The sequence below is a fragment of the Canis lupus genome, chromosome 24, assembly GCF_003254725.2.
Source record: "Canis lupus dingo isolate Sandy chromosome 24, ASM325472v2, whole genome shotgun sequence".
NCBI classification, from domain to species: domain Eukaryota; kingdom Metazoa; phylum Chordata; class Mammalia; order Carnivora; family Canidae; genus Canis; species Canis lupus.
The window spans coordinates 9,420,084-9,440,743 of NC_064266.1; the positions used below are offsets into that span (position 1 = coordinate 9,420,084).

The following is a 20,660-nucleotide window of genomic DNA, read 5'->3' on the forward strand; positions in this document are numbered from 1 at the left end:
CATGCAGGGAGCCTGATGTGGGACTTGATCCCAGGACTCCAGGATCACCCCCTGGGCTGAAGGCAGACTCTTAACCACTGAGACACCCAGGCATTCTCTGATTCCTTTCTTTTTCTTTTCTATCTTTTTTTATTGAAATTACTTTTAGATTATCTGCATGCTTTCTATCTCATACCCCTAATCTTAAGAATAAATATTATCTCAATGAAATGGTCTCATGGTAAGAGTGGCTTTGGTGACATAGTCTTTGTGAAACATTAATTATTAAAACCAAAACAAACTTTCCTAGATGTTCTCAAGGATATATAACTTCATACCCAGCGACCCCCTCAGATAAGTTATTCCATATAGTTACTTGGGGTAAATGTAGCATCTTTAGCACTAGTCCCTTGAAAGGTCTCTGGCACTAAACCACGGCTGGCATCTTCCAGACATAGAGTTCCATCATTTGTTTATAGGAAAATGGTCCACCCACCACTGGCTGACCCCTGCTGACCCCAGGATTTTTCAAACAGCTTAGCCCACACAAATGACAGGCTGAAGTTAACTGTACCGTGCTAATTAAGGACTGTCAAAAATACCAACTGGCAGGAGGTGGCAGGCCATGGGTATTTTGCACGTCAGTGTTGCTGGCTCTGGAATGATGCACTTGATCTGTTGTGGATCCAGAATTATCCCAAGGAATAAGAAGGAAGTTAAGAGAAATATTCCTTTTGGGCTGCCTTAGCTCACATGCTGTAGGTCATTAATCTGGCAACAAAACAGGAAGCAACATTGGTGCTCAGAGCCAAAAATAAAGCTCAGGAGCCATGTCCAGAAGCCCTAAACACAAGACAAAGGGAGTCATTTAATTAGGACTGACCAGCCACAATAAACCTATGGAAACAGAACTACATGCTTTCTGGTATGCACTACACCACCCATACAGCAGTATCAGTAGCTAAAAATTCACATCATTTGAGTGAAAAGAGAAAAAAATAAGCCAACATGAAATTTATTAGGTCCCTATGGATGAGCTGACTTACTAAATTTCTTTTCTAGTAATGCACAGCTATGATTGGACTCTATCAAATTCAGTCTCTCTACTTCTTAGGCCCTATTTCCATTGTGTGTGGGTGTGGGGGGCTTCCAAAGAGTGCTAGGAGCTGTTGGTAGAGACAAGATTTTATTTTTTTTTCAATAAATACTCACCAAAACGTGTATATCATTGAACTTTTGACAAGCTGCAGCCACTTTATCTTTTTTTCCCCATTCTTTCCGAGTTTTATTGGGATAGAATTGACATGTAATATTGTTTAAGGTATACAACATGATGATTTGATACAAGTCTATATTGCAAAATAATTACCATAAGACATTTCAGTGTTCTTGATATTGACGCAGGTCCAATCCAGCCATCGACCCACCCATCCATCTACCCATCCATCCATCTACGCTTCCGTTCATCTATCTATCCATGTATTTACAATTTCCCAGCACCTACCATGTGCCTGCCACCTACTGATACATGTGCTCTAAATACAAATTTGTACAGTATATAAACATCCCTGCCCCAAGAAATTCATAGTCTTAGCTACACTTTCTTATGAAGCCATGTTATTTTCTTCCTTCTCTCCTTCTTCATTTGACAAATCCTAATTGTAGTACCACCATTTTGTCTTCAATTTTATTTTTTTCTTTTCTCGTTTTTATTCTATTTTTATTTATTTATTTATTATTTTATTTATTTATTTATCTTTCCTCGTTTTTATTTATTTATTTATTTTTATAATACATTTATTTTTTATTGGTGGCTGGCAGGATATATCCAGGGTCCTAAATGAGAAGAACACACAACCAAGAATACTTTATCCAGCAAGGTTCTCATTCAAAATGGAAGGAGAGAAAAAGAGCTTCCAAGACAGGCAGGAACTGAAAGAATATGTGACCTCCAAACCAGCTCTGCAAGAAATTTTAAGGGGGACTCTTAAAATTCCCCTTTAAGAAGAAATTCAGTGGAACAATCCATGTCTTCAATTTTAAAGTGACTTTTATTTTTTTCTTTATTACTAAGAAAGTAGAAGACAAATTGCTGTCAGCACTTCTATATTTATCCTTCAGACCAAAGTTTCTCAACATGAGTACTACTGACATTTTAGGCCAGATGAATCTTTATTAGGGAGGGCTGCCTTGTGTATTTCAGGGTGTTTAGTGGCATCTCTGGCCTCTTACCCACTACCCCTTAGATGCCAGTAGCAATTCCCTTTCTACTTCCCATCTGTGCTGGAGCAACCAAAAATGACTCCTGACCATTGCCAAATGTCTCCTAGGTCTAACTGTCTAAGGCCATACTTGGTTCAGAGGGGGGTTTATTGACTGAATCCTATCATTCATCCCTCTTCCCTGCCAGAAGTCTAGGTGACACTTAGAAATTATCAGTTTTATTAATTATTCACTTTGAGGCAACTGAAGCACAAGTGAGCCTGACTGGTTTCATTCATCCAAAGTAAACTGAGAAGCTGGAAGCAGAAAAAAGAGGCCTGGTTGGGCCTGTCTGAGGTAAGAAAAGAGACTAAGGTCCTACCAGAGCAGGTCTTGGAGAGGAAAGGGGGAGGTTCTATTTTCAGGTTTTGAGACAGAAATGACCCTAATTGACTGACTACTGCTGACATGGCCAGTTAAGATAAGCTGCTCTCTCCAGGTTGGACGGTCATCCCCACAGCTGGGAAAGTCATCTGAGAAAGCCACACAGTGGAGAGGGAGTTCTTGCATTATGAATCAAGGCAGGAATGTGAGCATCATGCCAAGAAGGGCTCCTCCACATGGAGATTTTTTCCTGTGAATCTGTAGATAGACACACACATTTTACGTAAAGGCTGTATCATACTGTGTTTGTGGTCTTTTTAGTATCACATAGTACATCCTATTTTATAATCTTTATTCAGTTCTCATATCAACCTACATTAAATTATTTAAGTCATCATTTGAAATGGCTGCATATTTACTTGCTTGTACATAATATACTTCACCAATTCACTTTTGACTATAGTTTTTCAAATTTCTTCTAGTAGGAACACAGTTAAGCATCTAAGAGATTAAGACTGTAGTTCATCACTGATTGTTGCCTATGAGCAGACTATTAGACGTGGAATCATTGGTTTAGTGGTGTGCATTACAATGGCCTCCTGAAAAGGAGTCCCAAATTATACGTAGCTTGAGGAGCTAAAATAAGTAGGGCATAAATGAAGAAAGGGTAATTTAATAGATGCATTGCATATTTTTCTGGCTCCTCTAGAGCCCAGAAGACTGCTAAAGTCTGGGGCACCCAGTTCCAAAGCTTGAGCCCTGCTCTGGGTTTTGCTTCTCCCCAGCAGCCAACAGCTACCAGGGCCCTGGGAAGACTCTTCTCTCTTGTTCCTAGGACACTTAACTTTTGGCATACTGTAGTCCTCTGCCCTCGACACTGTGCTGTGGACAAAAACCACTGCTGTTTTCTGGATTTGGCAGCCATGATGAGGTGACGGGCATTTTCATAGACTGTGGGTCCATCTGGAGAAGGCTATGTGTATTGTAAATATTTTCAATTTCCTGCGTATTATGATGTTTTGCCATCTTAAGAAATTCTTTCTCATGGCCCCTCCCTCAGCTAGGAAATTCTTAGAGATAGCAAAGGATATGTCCAGGAACATGTCCTTGATATGCAAACTAACCCATCCAGAGTTACCTACCTACTCTGCTTGGCCTGCGCATCCCAGGAGCCAATATTCTTCTGCCTTAGTCATCCTAACACCAGTGCCATTGCCAGGCAACTGTTGACTGCTCCTAAAGCCTGGAGCCTGCAGAAAGTTTTGAAATTAGCAGTCCTAAACTGTTTACCCTGCCCTGCCTTGCTTTTCCCAAGGAAACCCCAATAAAGGCTGTGGCCAAAAGACACCCTTCATTCCCATTTTTTGCCTCCTGATTACCCTGGTGTCTTTCCTGCGTGGCCCTGCAAATTGTACTGTGCCCTCTTGCCTCTAGGATCTGTGAGTATAAGAAACTTTGTTTTTCCCCACCCCTCTCTTTCTCCTCTTGTGGCCACACCTGCTGACCATCTCATAAAACATAAACCACTATGGTGCAGGACAAGTCTTCAGGCTTTATGAAGCTGATTCCCTAGGCTCCCAGTCTTGAGTTGTGAGGATTAGTTGTCACTTGAGTGCTTTTGAATCTCAGCACTGATACTTCTGTTTTTGTGTTCTCAGCCTGAGGACCCCATAAAGAAGAACTGCTGGGACTCACCCTTCTGCATTAGAAGTTCCTTAGAAAAGTAGCCTTTAACCGAGGTGGATTTTAAACACTAGCACCATTTAAATACTGTCTAGAAATCAAAAGCTCACTTTGTTCATAGAGAGTTCATATTTTTTTCTTCATCTCTCTCTGCCCCAACTTAAACCTGACCCCAGAAGGCACCATCTAAGTCATGAAGCAGGAGACAGACAGATCGCCAAGGTTAATATTTGCATTTGGAAGCATGGCCCCTGTGGAATGGGCAGTAGCCCTTGAGCTGCCTCCAAGGTTTCTCTTAGGCAGTATGTTGGCCAAACAGTCCTGCTCTTCATTTGCTTTTTATGGTTTGGGAGGGAACTGAGTGTTTTCATGGCAAGAGACCGACCAGGCTTTGAGGAGATTGTGGCAGTGGCAGGGGTCAGTCCCCTGGGGTCCTGCTCCACATCCCACCTGCCCCCTTCCAACCAACCCCTGGCAGAGTGAGGAGAACCCACTGGGTCTAGGGAATCAGTGGCACTGATGGGGTTGACTCTGCTAATAAATGCCCAGTGTTCCACCCACCCTTAATCCAGTGCCAAGGTCCATCCTCAAGAGACACTGACGACTCTGTTCTGGGGCACCAGCCTTGTGTCACTCCAATGGGGAAAGGTACGTGCTAGATCTCCCTCTTGAAAAATCCAGGCCCACCGGGAGTGGTGCCAGAGCCCTGATATTGGATACATATAGGGGTATTCAACTCAGGGAGGTGACTCATTTTTCTATCGGTGCTCTGTGGAGGTCAAGGGCACCTTAGATTCTTTTGGGGAAGAACTAATGGGTGTGGTGTTAGCCCTTTGACATTGCCTCTTGAGTAGCACCATGGGCCCCACCATTACCATTAGTGGATTCCAGGGCCCAAAGGCCTCCTGGTTCAGAAATGTGGCTGAGGTGGAGAAAATGTTGGCCAATGAAATTCCTGATGTTCTGCTTACTGCTTTAAAAAAACAAAAATGAAACCTCTGTGCAAACATAAAAAGACTATACAGAAATAAAAACAAAAGTTTTCACTCTGGTTTCTTAATTTTCCGTAATGTGGTTATATGGTCTTTATAATAAAAAAAAAAAAAATGCAAAGGAAACAATTCTAAAATTTTCACCAGTTTTTCAAAGGTAGAATCCGGGAGATTCATGTTTCCAGGAGTCCAGCCTGGTGAATGTGTATAAACATGCATGAGGTATTGGTGCACTAGGAGTGGGTGGGAGCAGTTTGACTGGACATGCTTACCTGTGTGGAGTCTGACCTCCCTACATGGAATCCAGTACAGTGGAATCCTGGAAGACTTAGGGCCTCCGCTATGCCTCAAGCCAAAGAAATCTTGGAGGCCGCTGGGGCTGTTTCCTGGGCCTGCCATGGCTCATTAATCATGTCCGCCCCTGAGTGAGCCTGGAGTGGGGTGAACACAGAGCCAGCACAGATGGAAAGGGACCAGCATAGTGGGCTAGGGGTGTGGGGCACATGGAGAAGACAAGGCCCTAGGAAGACAAGAGGTAAAGAAAGGATGCTGGAGAACTTGGCCTTAAGGGACATCCTCTCTCATACCAAGTATCAACCCTGTGGTCTAATCTTACCTTTATTTCCCAGAAAGGTAGATATTTCCAAGGGTAGTAAGGAGATCACTGAGAGAATAAAACTTCACTCCAGAAAACCTCCCCTGGGCACAGAGATCTCTACTGACAGATCTTTTTCTTGAATTCTGAGAATCTTTGATTCTTTATGAAGGACCTTTCCCCAATCTCTTCTGTTCCAACTTCCCATCCATTATGTAGACAACTACCCCTTCCCTTTGCCTCCATTTACTTAAATTAATTGTACCTGTATATCAGGGTCTGAAAAATCTAATTCTAAATGTTTTGTTGAAGGAAACTTTGGGTTTTAAAATCCAGTCTGGGCAGGGGTATGTGTCTGTGTGTGTGTGTGTGTGTGTGTGTGTGTGTGTGTGTAAATATTTTAGATACTGTAAACTTGAGATTATCCCAAGATATGCCCCCCTCCACACCCCCCAACCCCCCCATGATTCTGATTTCAATTCCAATATGTGGGGGCTTTCCCCATTTCAACAAACAAATAATTCTTTGACACCAGTTGGATGTCCTGCCATTCAACTCAATTCTGTCTGATACTGTCTATTCTGAGATGTCTTCAGATTCCCACAGGCTGAGTCCCCTGACACTGTTACTTCACCCAACTTCAGATACCAATCACAAGTCCAGGTTGTTACCTGTATTTCTACTGACTGTCTATAAATCAGAGATTTATGAGACTCCCTCCTTGGGTTCAACTGAGTTGCTAGAGTAGTTTACAGAACTCAGGAAAACATTTCACTCACTAGATTACCATTTTATTTTTATGCAAGTCAGAAACAGATGGGAGAGATGTGTAGGGCAATGCATGGGAAAAAGGCAAGGAGCTTCCAAGGCCTCTCTGAGAGTGCCTCTCTTCCCAAATCTCCAACTCAGAATCTCATTTTTGGGGGGCTTTTTAATGGAAGCTTCATTAAATAGTCATGATTGATTAAATCATTAGCCGTTGGTGACTGATTGAACCTCCAGCCCCTCTCCCCTTCCCTATGGGTCAGGGGGGGTGGAATTGAAAGTTCCAGCTGTCTAACTGCCCCTTGGTTCTCTTGGCAACTAGCCCCCATCCTTAGGTGGGGTGCAAAAGTGACTTCATTAACTTAACAAAAGGTAACTCATTACTTGGGAAATTCTCAGGGTTTTGGAAGCTCTGTGCTAGAAATGAGGACAAATTCCAAATATATATTTCTTATTATAAATCACAATATGACACCCCCAGAGCCTGGAGATCAAGACCAAGGGCACTTCTGGCCTTCACAGATCATGCTTCTCCCCTCTGGATGAGATTTTTGCTAGTATCCCACAACCAAAAAGTCCATCGACTATCAGAAAAGAGAATACTGAACTAAGTAACATGGAATCTGTCTGGGGTTGGAGCAATAGAGAAAGGAGGAGTAGAACAACTACAAGCAGAAGGGCTGAAAGTGAGAACATTCCTGAGTGGAATAACCACATGGAAACAAGCAGAAGCTCATGGGCTAGGCTGGCCTGGCTGTCGTGGTAGCTCTGTGGGAACAGGCCTGCCCAGTTAGGCTTGGGAATCCTCCCAGGCTCTGGATTCTACAGGAATGGACTCTGTTGGTTGGGGTCCCTGATACCTGTCTTTCTACCAGCTGGCTGCAACTACTGGCTGTGGGACCCAAGCAGGTGTTCTCAGACAGGGATCACAGGTGAAAGAAAAGGATGTCAAGGGGAAAGAGGCAGAAGCACAATTCACTGAAGCCTGAGGGGAGTAGAAGCCTGATTGGAGGAGCCAGAGCTGGGTCATCTTTTTAGATTAGGAGGACTTTCCTGCTAATGAAGTAGGGTAGGAACCACAGTCACTTGGCCCAGTTCTGCTGCCCCTGTCCAGTAGGGAGAAACACATTAAAAGAAAGCAGATGGATTTCTTTTGTTTGTGCCTTGGTCCAAGTGTGGTCTGGGGAGTCTCTCTGACTTTTGGAATCAGCCTCTTTCACGTGGGTGCACACTGAATTTAGCATTGTCTCTAGAGCCAGAAAGCAAGTCCCTGAGGAATGAAGCCCAACAGGGCCGTTTTTTCCAAGAGCCAAACTATGCCTCCCTCAGGCACTGCTGGGCCTCTGCTCTCCCAGGAGAGTGGTAGATAAGCATGGCCACAGCTTGTTTGGGTGGAAGTTCTGGCTTCTCCATGTGGGCCTCTGGGCATATCTGATACTGGCCTCCTGCCGGACCTCATTTTAGACCTCCGTGTGGGCGGCAAGGATCGAAAGTAGAATTTCTCACTTTCCCCACTTGCATGGGAATGTCACCAAGCAGGACTGTGCCGGAGGTGAGAGAGGCCAATGAAGGGGCATTTGCCCCCATTGGCTGAGATCCTTCCCTGACCCTTTAGCAGCTCAGCATGTTGCAATATTTCCTCAGGAAGAGGCTCCATCCTCGGAGGCTTTGCCAGCAAAGTGCATGAAAGCAATTTTTCACTCTTCTCGAGACATTCCTTCCTGCGTTTCTGCCAGCCACGTCCTCTAGCTTCTCCTAGTCCAAGCCCCAAGTGGCCAGAAGTGACCCAAGCTGGGCGGACACCCACTCTCCAACATGCACATATCATCAGGGGGTGCCCTGTCAGGAGTATTTGAGCCCTCCTTGTCCCCGTGTGTGATTTCATCAAATGGGACATTCCAAGGCCCTCTGCCACCTTTCATGTCATTTGTGCAATCTCCAAATTTGAAAGCGGAGAAAGCGTGAGCCAGATACTGTCAACCGAGGGCCAGGAATTCCACAAATTCATTAGGCTGGAGTGTCCCAGATGTGCTGGTTAGGTGAACTCGCCCTGTCACCCTTGGCAGGGCTGGGTAACACTCACTGGTCATGCTCTTGACTTGCACAATCTTGGCTGTCGGGCAGCTCCAGGCAGCACTGCAGGAAGACTGTCTTCTTATTTTAGAAGGGTGCACTCCAGTGCCCCAGCAGTCTGTCACAGATTCTGCTGCTTCTGTCCCACGTTCCGGGTTCTTTTGCCACAGAACAATGCTCTGCCACAGCTCATCTTAATACACATGGCAGACAGAACAGAGCCTTCTCTGCTCTGGAAGGAACATCCTGGAAATAGCTTAAAGTCAAAACAAATACAAAAACAAACAACCCATCCAGACCTGCAATCCATGCGCCCCTGGAAAAATAAACTTTGGGTTTCTGGGCAGTGAGGATTTGGGAAGGCCAGCCCACGTGTATGGCTCCAGAAGACTGGTTGGGTATTGTAATTGATTACTAGGAAGGCCACAAATTCTTCCTAACTTTGCCTTTACTTTGAAGTTCCTCCCATCAAGAGACAAGGTCTGTTTCCTCATCTCTTAAACCTGGGCTGGCTTGTGACTTGCTTTAGCTAAGAGAATGTGGCACAAGAAAGCACATGCCAGTTCTGAGCCCAAACCTCAAGGAGTGCTGCACATTTTCTCTCACGCTCATGACCACCATGTGAACAAGCCCAAGCTAGCCTGCTGGAGGATGACAGACATGTGGCTAGTCACCCTATTGCTTGACCCACAGTCATTCAGCCACCAGACATGTGATTGTGGCCATTGTAAAGTGGCCAGCCATCAGCTGACCCTCTCCTCACCACCCCATCTGATCATGGACACATGAGAGAATTTGCCAGGCCGGCTCAGAGGAAAAGAACCACCTAGCACATCCATACCATTTTGAAAAATAATAAATGGTGATTGTTTTAAACCACATGTTTTGGGAGTGATTTGTTATGCAGCAAAAGCTAACTGGTAGGCCAACTCAGCCCATCATCAGGAGAAGGGTGGGGAGAAGGTGAAAGGGACTTCAGAGGAGGGGGTTGTCATGCCTCTTTGTTCAACCTCCCCATAAACACACCATGTCCTTTGATTTATCACCAACCCCAATTTTGCAGACAAAGTTCAAATATGAGCACTTAAGGTGCTTGAGGGGCTTTGTCAGACTCTATAACAGAGATAGCCCAGTGAGGAAATACTTGAGAATGTCTTGATCTAACTAACCAAAAGTCATGCTACAGGGAAAATTTGAATCCCTTCCTTTCCTTTCCTTGCCTTTCCTTGCCTTGCCTTGCCTTGCCTTTCTTTCTTCTTCTTTCCTTTTTCACTTTTTGCTTGCTTGTTCTTCCTGATAGTTTGTTTGGTAACAGACACATTTTGTGTTTTTATAATAAGAAAGACATTGATTAAATTCTATTTAAAAAACTGATCAGGGGAATCCCTGGGTGGCTCAGTGGTTTAGTGCCTGCCCTTGGCCCAGGGTGTGATCCTGGAGACCTGGGATCAAGTCCCACATCAGGCTCCCTGCATGGAGTCTGCTTCTCCCTCTGTCTGTGTCTCTGCCTCTCTCTCTCTCTCTCTCTGTGTGTCTCTCATGAATAAATAAATAAAATCTTTAAAAAAAATTTTTAAAAAAATGATCAAATAAAAGACCTCGGCCTACTGTTTTCATATTGAGCATGATTCAAGAATGGCTCGATTTCACATGTGTTACCTGGTTGTGGTGTCTCCTTCTCTAGTCTCCCAAACTAAGCAGAAGATTAATGTTCAACATTTGTAAAAGGTTGACAAGCTGCCACTCATGACTTTGGGGAAACAAAGTTATTTTGGAGAGTTATTCTATATCATACTCTGCAGATTACTTTTGACACTGTTGTTCTTTACCAAAAGATCACATATAAGAATGAAGTCCTGGGATACATGAAAACTAGTTCAAAATGGGTAACAGTAAAGCATCGCACTTTGGTAGGAATGAGGTATGCAGGCCAAGTTTAAAATCAGAATTCTGGTCTCTGAGTCTAGGAGAAAAATCACCAACTATTATTGACCAAGTGGCTGGTAAGTAAATAAAGAAGGTGACAAATGACGGCACCAGGAGATGTTGCAATCTGCAACATGTTACAGATTAGCTGGTGTTGTCCTGGCCGCTAAGACCAGTTTTAGGGAAAGGGGGGAAATGTGGCTTGATTTACGGCTAATGATATCATATGTCTAGTTACTGGAGATCAAAAGAAAGCTTGCCTGTAAGACATTCCTAATGAAATTGGAGCAAAGGGTAGGCTCTTCTCTTGGGTGTGTCAAAGGAAAGTTTTGCTCTGCATCAGACCAGTAGGACGTGAATCATAGTATGTTCTTTGGGATGTGGTCGTGGCCACGTGACCTCCATGTTCAACTCCAACAGCCCTGAACTCTGCAGATTTATCAATTGTGTGATCAGTCCTTTTAACACATAATGGTTTGGGGACCTAAAGGTTCTTTTCTTTTCCTATGATGTATGACTAGAGACCGCCAGGTACTTTGTTTTGTATTTTCTTAGAAAGTCCCTGATGCACGTGTGTATGTATGTGTGTGTGTGTGTGTGTGTGTGAGTGTGTGAGCGTGTTGGTGGTGCTAGCAGAGAAGTGATTGACTTTCATATTCTAACTCTATAAGGCCAGATTTTGAACAGCTCACCTGTGATGACTCAGTATTTATTTTTCCCCTGAAAATGGAAACTAGTCGAGAAGGGTGAATTGACCTACATCTTCCTTAGATAACTCTGAGGAGTGCTGAGGCCACTATAAATCCAGGCAAGTCCAAGAAGTGAATACCACATTCTCTGCAGTATGGAATCAGCACGAAGGAGGACTGAACATCCCTCGCATGAGACCCCATCAAAAGGAAAATTATACTTGTATTCTCGCACTTGGAAGAAACTCATCACTGTAGAACTTATTATCCTGTGTAAGGGCAAATTCTTTCTTAAATACAGTGGAAACCACTGGCCTTGCTTAGCTCCCTTCTGCTAAGTTCCATGTGCCCGAATTTCCACAGAATTCCTATTTATAACACCAGAGAGGTGCTGAAGAGCTGTCAGAGCCACACTCAAAGCTTAACTGAAGCACTCATGTTTCCTTTCCTTCTGGCCTCCGGTTACTGAAAACATTTGCTGAAAATTGCTGTCCCACTCAAGAACTGTCAAAGGTAATTGTGTTGCACAAAAGTTACCGAGAAGCATGGAATAATATGGTTACCACCTGGCGACCAAGCTAATAGAACCTGTCTGATGAACCGCAAGCCTGGCACATTGTACACACCAGTTTCTGTCTGAAAACCACGACAGCATAAATTTGGGAGGAAGACGTGTATCAGAGGCCTCTTAGTGGCAATTTATGATACAAATCCCTATGTAAAGGGCAGTTGTCAGGTCACCAAATCCAGTGAGGTCTGAGGTTCTGGGGGTGACAGCAAGGGGGGAACTGGGGGAGAATTAAGGGCTTTGAGAATGTGGACCTGTGTGAAGCAAGTAGCAGTACTGACTTCAAAAAGCAAGGTCTAGACTTGGCTATTCTCACAACTGGCAATGACCTTGGTGTCTAAAAAAATGAAAATCAGACACTCAGGAGGTTGGGGGTGGGGCTAGAGAGCTTGAGTTTCCCCACCTTTGCCTCTGGCCTAAACTACGCCAGTCCAGATGAGCAGCAATCTCTTTTCCTCTTCAGATTTCCCAGGGAAGGAAACCCTCCTCATTCCCAATAGCCATTTTCACATCCTCCTTGAGATGGTTTTGCCTTAATTGAACTTAGAAGACCCCCAGAAACTCCCCTAAAACAGATTGCCGGCATTCATATGGCAAAAACCTCACTAAACCCCTAAACCCACTTGAGCGTTTCCTAGGTAGCACCTAGTTCTGTCTGAAACTGTCCTTTTGGGTATGAAATTGTGGCTGTGTGGATGTGAATCCAGTGCCTGCTTGGTGGCCCCCTAATCCAGTAGTCAGGGTGTGGCTCGGAAAAGACACATTGGAACTAGGAATTTCCAACTATGGGATCCGGGGTCCGCATTGGAACGATCCTGACTTCATTATAAAATCAGCCAATATTAGGAGTACTTGCTCTTTTTATCTCTGGTGATATTCACAGTTGAGCTTTGGAGGTACAAAAAAGGTTGTCGCTTCTCAGACAGTCTCTAAATTGAAACCAGGGATGGCTGCAAAGTTCGTGGGTCTCAGCACAAACTGAAAATGTGGGGCCTTTTTTCTCAAAGAGCAGAAAAAGGGATCCCTGGGTGGCGCAGCGGTTTAGCGCCTGCCTTTGGCCCAGGGCGCGATCCTGGAGACCTGGGATCGAATCCCACGTCGGGCTCCCGGAGCATGGAGCCTGCTTCTCCCTCTGCCTATGTCTCTGCCTCTCTCTCTCTCTCTCTCTCTCTGTGACTATCATAAATAAATAAAAATTAAAAAAAACCAAAACAAAACCAAAGAGCAGAAAAAAATCCCTTTCCCTTTCTTTTGTGACCTCTCTCTTTCTATCAACCTCTCATGGTATTTTTTCTTTGCTATTTTAATGTACTCCCTCAGGCATGGGGACACTGGCAGGGTGGGTGCAGAGCTTCACAAGCACCCAGAGCCCAGCCCGGCCACCAGGTGTGTGGGGTGTGCGTGACCAATGCCACTTGTCCCCGTACCTGCACCAGGCCCACTGGGGGCAGAGGCCATGGTAGCCTCTCAGTGGGGGTCAGGGGACAGAAGGCCAAGAACCATGCCAGAGCGGTGAGGGGGTGACGGGAGGCAGCACTGTGCATGCACCACTGTCCTCTGGCACTTCACTCCCAATACGCAAACTCAAAGATAAAATTATTTAGGTGTTAAAAATGGGGACCACAGCAGTAAACCCAAGCACGAAGCTCCCTTCTGAGTTTGGGATCCTCTGTGACTTCCCTGGCCCTGGTTGAAGTTTATTTTCTTTCACTGTTTCCAAAGCATAGCATGACTCACTGGCCATCTGAAATCTCATTGCTGGAGTCTTCTTTCCCGATGACTTTTTGATTCCCATTTTTTTCTATGGAATCTGTTTCTAATTCTCGGAAGCTTTTAGGGTCTCCTCTTTAATGCTTTGTCTTCTGCACCTTCAGGTGAATTTTTCTTCATGTACTGTCTAGAGCCCTCAGAGGACCCTTTCAGTTTGGAAACCAACGTCTTTCTTTTCCGGGAAATTGTCTTGCGTTGTATCCTTGGTGATCTCTCTCCTTTATTTTTCTTCTGTTCTGTCTCCTTGCAACCCCTGATGGGAGATGTTGGATAGGTCTCCTAATTTGCTTTCCTTTCTTCTCCTAGTTTCTAGCTCCTTGATCTTTGCCTCAACTTTGTCAAATGTCAGTGAAGTTAATAAAACTTCTGCAATCCTGTTCTTCATTTTCAAGAGCTTTTTTCCTTTTTAATTATTCATTTTTCATAGCAAACTCTTCTTATTTGGATGCAGTATCTTTTCTCATACATTTGAGAATAATAATATTTCCAATCCTTCTATTCATTCCTACTTAAATTAATTCTGTTCCTCCTCCCCCTTTGATCTTTGTCCTATTCTTTCATGTTGGGGACTTGTCATTATGTTTGGTGATATGTTTATGTGAAATAAAAAATATTTGGCCTTTGTTCCAGTTTCCTGGCACAGAACTCCTGAAACCCTTGAAATCTCCTGATGGAGAAGAATGTCTTTGGTATACTAATGAGATGACCTTTGGCTGAGGGGCTCCTAGATGAATTCAGGATGGTAGCTGGTCTCCAGAAAAATCCATCCATGATTAGAAGGTTAGGACCCTCAGTTCAACCTCCTGACCTCTGGGGAGAGATGAGGGGCTGGAGATAGAGTTGAATTACCAATGGCCAATGATATCGTTGTTTGTGTCTGTGTAATGAAAATTCCATAAAACCCCCTAAAATGCAGGGCTCAGGGAGCTTCTGGGTAGGTGAACACATGAAGGTGCTAGAAAGGTGATGCCTGGAGGGGGCATGCAAGCTTTGTGACCCTCCCACCACACCTTGCCCCATGCATCTCTTCCATTTGGCTATTCCTGAATTGTATCCTCTTTAGTAAATTGGTAATAGTAAGTAAAGCTTTCCTGAGTTCCTTGAGTTGTTCCAGCAATTATTAAACCTAAGGAGAGGATCGAGGGAATCCCCAATTTATAGCTGGTGTGTTGGAAGTACAGATGGCCTGAGACTTGTGATTAGCACCCAAAGTGGGAGAGTCTTATGGGTCCAAATCCTTTAACGTGTAGGATCTGACACTAACTCTAGTAGACAGTGTCAGAGCTGGATTGAATTATTGGATGGACACCCAGTCAGTGTCAGAGTGTTGGAGAAATGTGTTGGGAAAGACACTGTGTATTTGGTGCCAGGAGGGAAGAAAACCTCTTAGTCTATTTAAAAGTGAGGCACTATGACTGGAGGCACTAAGACCATGGGTCGGGAAACTTTGCTCTAGGGTGGTCAGGGAACAAACCGCCAATTCATTGAGGAACTCCCAAATGTTACTATTTGAAGGTCTTTTCTCTGAACTGTTTAGACGGGAACCTAAATCTGCCAGCATGTATGTTTGTGTGTGTCTGCATGCATGTGTAGGTGAGAGTAGTTCTAGAAACATCACGGGGAAGGATGATTGGGGGATCCACATGTAGACCTTTCTTCACCCACACCCCAAGTCCAGTTACTTTGAAGTATCAACCACCAGCTTTCTTCCAGGAAGTTAAGGAAGGGCTATTGCCTGAAGGTACACAGGGGAGAGGAAACCTGAAGGGCCCAACCACACAACAGGCAAACTTCCAGCAAACACTCTTTTTCACAAGAGAATTTACTCTTACCTTTCTTTTGGAATTTTCGTTGCTTATTAACACTGAGCAACTCAGTTTCTTCAGGGTGAAGCAGCTCTGTCCCCACTTGTCTGCAAGCAATTGGCTTTCTCCTTTCTTCATTTGCCAAGGTAATTACCATTCTTCCATTCATTTCTCACCTTCCAAAAATTTGTTGAAAGCATTTATGGCAAATTGTCTCTCATTCTCTTTGGCCTTGCTGCTTAATTTGTTTTAAAAAATTCCTTGGCTGTATTTTAATGAAATTTGGGTGGGAAGAAAAGATAGTCATGGTCCAGTATTATTAACCAGGAGTTTCCTCTAGAAACCTTGATTTTTATTGGGGTCCAAACCCATGCACTTCTCTTTTAGGCAAATCCCTTCTGTTTAGGAAGTAAACCATAAACAGCCTAGAGAAATAGTAAGTTTTAGTCTATATCTCATAACCTATGTATATTCTTTAAATACAATCCAAATAATCCTGGTTATTTAGTATTCTAGCTTGTAGTAGGTTAGAGGCAGAGTTTTAGTAGGAAGTTAGATATGAATATGGCCAGAGTCATATATGTTGATAGTATCAAGAATAGCTGGCAGACCAAAAGGTGGCAGAAAACTTACAATAACAAGTTAAAAGAATGCACAACAGTAGAACAGTTTATATAGGTACAAACAGTCTTACACTTTTCAAAATGCTTTGCTGCAATTAACGTGTAATGCTGATGCCATCTTCCTATTACAAAACCTTCTATGGCTCCCCATTGTCTGTAGATACAAGTGTAATGTTCTCTCACTGTTCCATCTATTTCCAGACATTTGACCTGTGGTGCCAGCACAACACCTTACTCTATCTCACTATGAATTTCCACTTAAGAGGTATGAATTTCTTAGCCTGGTACATCCTTTCTTGCAATCACAAGTCACCCTTCAAGACCCATTTGAATTCTCATGTATTCTCCATCCTTGCTCTTCTTTGTCTCCATAATACTTGTGTAGATTTGTATAACAGGCACTTGTCGTGTTTGGCAAGGAGTTTTGAACTTACACATTTGCCTTACTTCTCCTGTTGGATCACATGCACCAAACAGCTGGGGCCATTGTAATGGACCGAATGTATCTCTCCCAGATCATGTGTTGAAACCTTATTCCCAATGATATTTGGAGGCACGGCCTTGGTAGGTAATTAAGTCACGATGGTGGAGCAAGTGTGAATGGGATGAGAGCTCTTGTAAGAAGAGGCCAGGAGGGAGCTAGCCCTCTTTCTGCCATGAGAAAATACAAGAAGTTGGGTAGTCTGCAACCCAGGAAGAGGGTCTTCAACAAAAACTGAACCATGCTGGCCCCTGACCTGGGACTTCCAGCCTCTAGAACTGTGAGAAATAAACACCTGATATTTATAACTTAGACTATTTTGCATTTGTTATAGCAGCCTGAACTGACTAAGGCAGCCATTACTCTTAACATAATGCCTTCCAGTAAATGTTCCTGAATAAATGTGTGTTAAATCCAACTGAAAGTATAGTAATTGAGGTTTGACATCATAATCTGTAGTCCTCAAAGATAGGACAAACAGGAATCTGTATACTTCATTTAAGAAGAAGGCAAATGTGTGATGCATTTTAAAAAGACTTCAAAAATAACAAAAAGAAAAAAGAAAAAGAAGGAAAAAAGCAAAAAAGAGTGCCATATAATGAAATTATAGAGTATGTGATGTTTTGAGATTGGCTTTTTTCCCCTCAGTAAATGGCTATAAAAATAATAAAAATGAAACAAGAAATAAATTTGTATGATATATAAAAAGAAATAATACCTTTAATTTATCATAAAATTTATTTTTTGGTGATAGAACAGTGTGGTGTTATTTTTCACATGGACCACAATCCTATTGTACCACTAACATGTTTAAGTTTGAACATTATAGCTTACCTATATGGAACATCAACTAGGTCTTTTTAAAGGAAGGCAGGTAGGAAAAAATGTGAATATTTTTCCTTCAGTATGTTTTGGGGAGCAGCAGGGTGTTCTTTGACATAATTGACCTGTTCCTGTAATATTTGAGATCAAACCTTATCTTGTTATTGACTCATGTTGTAATTGCAAGGTACTTTTAACTTTGCTTTAGATTGATCTTTGATTAGGTGTGACTCCTGACACATTTGCTTTAAATTTCTCTCTCCTCCCCTGTCAAGTGGTTAATGATCTCAAAATGTCACACTGGATTCTGTGGGTTTCCCAGGAAGTCAAGTGTGGGTAGAACAATAAAACAAACTTAAAAATGGAGAATCACCATATTGGTGATTTCTACACATACATGCCAGGCCAGCTTCATGGATATGTGAGTTGGGCAGTGGCAAGGGCCTGTGCTCAGTAGGGCCCCATGCTTGGTTGAATGCTCTGCTGTTGCCATCTTGACATTCTTAATAATTTTATCTTATGTTGCATATGTGAATCTGACAGGGCAATGGAGCATGTATATGAGCTCAAGAGATATATACAATATATGGATCTGCTGTTCTTTGGTGCCTATTTGCAATTAGTGTTTGTAGTGGCCCATAAGCATAGAACTCCGGTAGACCAGTGATGCATGGGAACCCAGCACAATTCAAAGCATGTATGTGTACAACATGCAAAGCAATCTATAGTATTGATAGCCCTAGGAGGCCACATTTTCTGTTCAAACCAGACTTGCTTTAAATGCAGAAAGAAGAAAAGGGCATTGTAAGAAACATGAGCGATCAAGTAGCTTTATCATATATTAGCCAACCTTGTGTGCTGGTAATGATACAGAAGGAAAGAAAAATAGGACAATGAATTGCTTCTTTCCTTTCAGTCCTTCTTAACTCATCAATAAGCCCAAAACAGAGACTCGGTAGAATGTGTGTGAAGAAGTAAGATAAAACACTTGAGGGCAGCCCCGGTGGCTTAGCAGTTTAGCGCCGTCATCAGCCTGGTGTGATCCTAGAGACTCGGGATCGAGTCCCATGTCAGGTTCCCTGCATGGAGTCTGCTTCTCCCTCTGCCTGTGTCCCTGCCTCTCTTTCTCTCTCTGTGTCTGTCATGAATATGGTATGAATAAATAATAATAAAGGTATGAATAAATAAATAAATGAAATCTTAAAAAACAACAACAAACAAACAAACAAACAAACAAACAAAAACACCTGAGTTATCCTTGTACAGGATTTTCACTGGTCTGGTAAGAACAAAACGCATATATGCATGTATGAGGGATGAAATACAAATTGTGGTGATTCCTTGTACAAGTTAAACCCTCTTATATTTTCATTTAAAAGTCGTGTTATACAATTTAAGGATGAATGGTAAAATTCATTCTAATAACTTAAATTTTATTTATATATATACATATATATACACACATATATTTTTTACTTAGAACAACATAAAATAGCAAATAGAAAAACACCATGACAAGTCAAAAGGGAGAAAAAGCTTCACAAATTACCAAACTCACCCAAGATAAAATAGATACTTGAATAAACCTACAATTAAATGACTTGAATCCATAGTTTAAACCTTCCACTAAAGAAAATTCTAGGCTTAGATTTTCTCACTGGCGTATTCTACTAATTATCTTAAAAAGATATACTACTAATTCTATACAATCTCCTCCAGGAAATAAAGGAAGAGGCAACCTTCCTTTCTTTTTTATTTCTTTCTCCCCTGCCTCCCTTTCTTTCTCAGAGAGGAAGGAAGGGAGAGGCTGAGGGAGAGGGAGGGAGGGAGAGAGAGAGAGAGAGAGAGAGAGAGAATCTTAAGGGGGCTCCATGCTCAGTACAGAACCCCATGTGGAACTTGATCTCAAGACCCTGAGATCATGACCTGAACCAAAATCAAGTCATATGCTTCACTGACTGAGCCATCCAGGCACCCCAAGTGGTGACATTTCTAATTTCATTTTATGACACCTAATTTATCCTGATACCAAAATCAATGACACTGAAAGAAATGAAAACTATAGACCAATATCCCTCAGGAATACAGGCCCAAAAATCCACAACAAAATGTTAGAAAATAAAATTTAACGGTGTATAAAACCAATAGGGCTTATCTAGCATATGTAAGGCTGATTCAATATTCAAAAAATTAATCACTGTAATCTAGCATATTCACAGTTGAAAGAAGATCATATAGTAGATACAGAAAAAGCATTTGACAAAATTTAACCTTGATTCATGATAAAAATTCTCAACAAATAAGGAATAAAACAACCCCAATTTAATAACATTTTAAAAAAAGATTTTATTTATTTATTTGTCAGAGAGAGAGAGAGCATGAGAGCACAAGCAGGGGGAGTGGTGGGCAGAGGGAGTGAGAGAAGTAGGCTACCCACTGAGCAGGGAGCCCATTGCAGGGCTAGATCCCAAGACTCTGAGATCATGATCTGAGTCAAAGGCAGATGCTTAACCAACTGAGCCACCCAGGCACCCCTAAAACTGATATTTTACAAAAGTCCTATCATCACACCAACTTCATACTTAATGCCTTTCTCTCAAGCAAGGTGAGAATGTCTACTCATTATTTCTATTCTGCTTTATACTGGAAGTCCTAGCCATTACAGTAGCAAGAACAGGAAATAAGAGGCATTCTGAATGGAGAGGAAAAAATTAAAACTGTCCCTGTTTGCAAGTGACACAATTGTCTATGTATAAAATCTTGAGGAATTTCTAAGAAAAAAGTCACAGAACTAATAGTGAGTTTAACAAGGTTACAGGATATGAGGTAATCACAAAATCAGTTGTTTTTCTATATCCTAGCAATGGATAATGGAAACTGAAATTTTTTAAAGGTATGATTATTGTATTACTTTGCTAGGGCTTCCATAACAAAGTACCACAGACCCCATGGTTTAAACAACAGAACATTTTTTCACAATTCTGGAGGCCAGAAGTCTGAGATGAAGGTTTTGGCAAGGTAGGTTTCTTGTGAGGCTTCTCACCTTGGCATGTGGATGGTCATCTTCTCTGTGTCCTCACATTGTCTTCTCTCTGTGCATGTCTGTGTCCTATTCTCTTCTTCCTATAAGGACAGAGTCATTTTGGATTAAGGCTCACCCTCATGACCTCATTTTAACTTCATTATCTCTTTAAAGATTCTATCTCTAAATATAGTCATGTTCTGAAGTACTGGGGGTTAGGACTTCAACACATGAATATTGGGGATGGGAGTATACAATTCAGATCATAACACTCATTAACA

At 42.5% G+C, this 20,660-nt stretch overlaps 1 protein-coding gene and 1 long non-coding RNA gene across 4 annotated transcripts in view; one reads left to right on the forward strand and one right to left on the reverse strand.

Annotated features, from left to right (window-relative positions):
* The window catches only part of TASP1 (taspase 1), a 315,133-nt gene that overhangs the window by 284,169 nt on the left and 10,304 nt on the right, over positions 1 to 20,660 (forward strand). The window lies entirely within an intron of this gene.
* On the reverse strand, positions 1,897 to 20,602 carry LOC125753521 (uncharacterized). 2 transcript variants are annotated; one of them, XR_007405545.1, is made up of 3 exons: positions 20,401 to 20,602; positions 15,459 to 15,696; positions 1,897 to 2,823 (listed from the first exon to the last, which is right to left on the reverse strand). It is a non-coding gene; the product is annotated as an uncharacterized LOC125753521 (long non-coding RNA). The 2 variants fall into 2 exon arrangements; XR_007405544.1 differs by lacking the exon at positions 1,897 to 2,823 and adding an exon at positions 5,390 to 5,760.